Consider the following 2,033-nt stretch of genomic DNA (forward strand, 5'->3'; position numbering starts at 1 on the left):
GCTCTGATTCCCTGTTGTATTTCTTTTGGTTTTGGATAGTCCTTGAGAGTTCATTTCCTAGATTGGTATCTGGCTGGTACTATCCTGCATCCTAGATTCAGAGTGTGTGCTGAAGTTGTTTGTTCTCAGATCAAAAGAATCCCTTTAATAACTCTCGTAAGTTTGGTTTGGTTTTTATATATTCCCTTAATTTCTTTTTATCTGCAAATGACCTAATTTCACCAACATATTTGAATGAGAGTTTTGCAGGATATATCATTCTTGTCTGGCAATTTTTTTTTCTTTCAAGGTTTTGTATATGTCATCCCATTGTTTTCTTTCCTGCAAGGTTTCTGCCAAATAATCTGAGCTTAGTCTTATTGAGTCTCTCCTTTGTATGAGACTTTTTGTTTTTCTGGAGCTGTCCTCAGGATTCTTTGCTTGTGTTTGGTTTTGGCGAGTGTGATTATGCTACCCCTAGTGATTTTCTTTTGGTATCTATTCTGTATGGGGTTCGTGGAGCTTCTTGGATAGCCATCTTTTCAACTTTCATGACATTATGGAAGTTTTCTATGAGCAATTCTTCAATGATCCTCTCTGTATTTTCTGTTTTCTCCCCCTGTTCTGGAAGTCTAATCACTCAAAAATTTTTGCTTTAGATTGTATCCCACATAATTTTCAGGGTGTCTTTATTTTTCTTCTTTTTTTTTCTGATTTTTCCTGAAACAGAGTTGTATCCAAGTTTGTCTTTAATTTCATTGATCCTATCTTCCATCGTTTCAAACCGCTCCTCAGCCCTTCTATGATACTGTCCATTTCTGAAATCTTGTTGTTTATCTTTTGGATTTCTAATTGTTGTTTTTGTAGGATTTCTAGTTGTGAATTTATTTTGGCATTTTTTTCCTGAATTATTTTTCTGAATTCTTCCATTTTTTTGGTCTGTATTTTCCATGAATTTGTCTATTTTTTCCTCATTTTTGTCTGCTTTTTGCTTCAACTTTTGGATATCTCTGAATATTAGAGACTTGAATTCCCTGTCAGGTAGTTCTAGTGTCTTTTCTTCTACTGGAAAGTCTTCTGGTGTTTTATTTTGGAGGCCTACTGGAACCATTCTGTCCTGTTTTTGTAAATTTTTTGATATTGTCTGCTGCCTTTGGGGGCATTCTGTAGTTATTTTTCTTATTTATCAATTGTAGATTTGTTTGTTTCATCCTGTTCTTTTGTTTTATTTGGCTAAGTCTGAGCAGACAGACTGTGTGTTCTTTGTTTGCTCTTCTGTGGCATAATACTTTTTGCCTCCCTCTCCGATTGGCAGGGTCAGTTGCTCAGATATGGTACAGCAGGGCAGGTCTATCTGAAGAGGAGTTGCTGGGATGGATTGTTTGTGGCACTTACTATGGTCACCATGGTGGGCCAGTAATCAGTGCAGGGAAGGTTCCAGTAGGCCATGCGTGTGCTGTTTGGTGGTGTGATGTTTAGCGCAGGATGCAAGTAGTCCGTATGGAGGGGGAAGATTGTGATGTGTGGAGCTAAGATGGTTATGGGAGAGAGGAGAGAGGAAAAGGAGTGAAAAACATACAATCAAACAAAAAAGAATGCTAGGGAAGCTTGCTGCTGGAGTGGAGAGATGAGAGACTATGAAACAGAGAAAAACAAAAAGGAGAAGAAGAAGAAAAAAAAAGAAAAGAAAAAAAAAGAATAAATAAAACTTAGAAAGAAAACAGAAAAGCTTCCAGGGATCCCACTAGTGTGGCTATGAGCTCTTGGGAAGTTGCTCCCAGGCTGTAAACTACAGCCTGGAAAGAATGTGTACAGATATCACTCAGTGCTGGGTATTCAGCAGACAGGAAGAGAAGGAAGGTATAGAGAGACAAGAAACTGAGTAATGAAGAAAAAGAAAAAGGGAAAAAGAGGGAAAAGCAAACAAAACAAACCAATTAAAAAAAACAACAAGAAAAAAGAAATGCTCTCAGGATCCTTCTGTGCGTCTGTGCAAGCTGAGAGGGTAGGTCTCAAGCTGCTCAGTACTGCCTGGCTAGAATGGGCTCCCAATT

Source organism: Trichechus manatus, unplaced genomic scaffold, assembly GCF_000243295.1.
Source record: "Trichechus manatus latirostris isolate Lorelei unplaced genomic scaffold, TriManLat1.0 scaffold00150, whole genome shotgun sequence".
Lineage (NCBI taxonomy): Eukaryota > Metazoa > Chordata > Mammalia > Sirenia > Trichechidae > Trichechus > Trichechus manatus.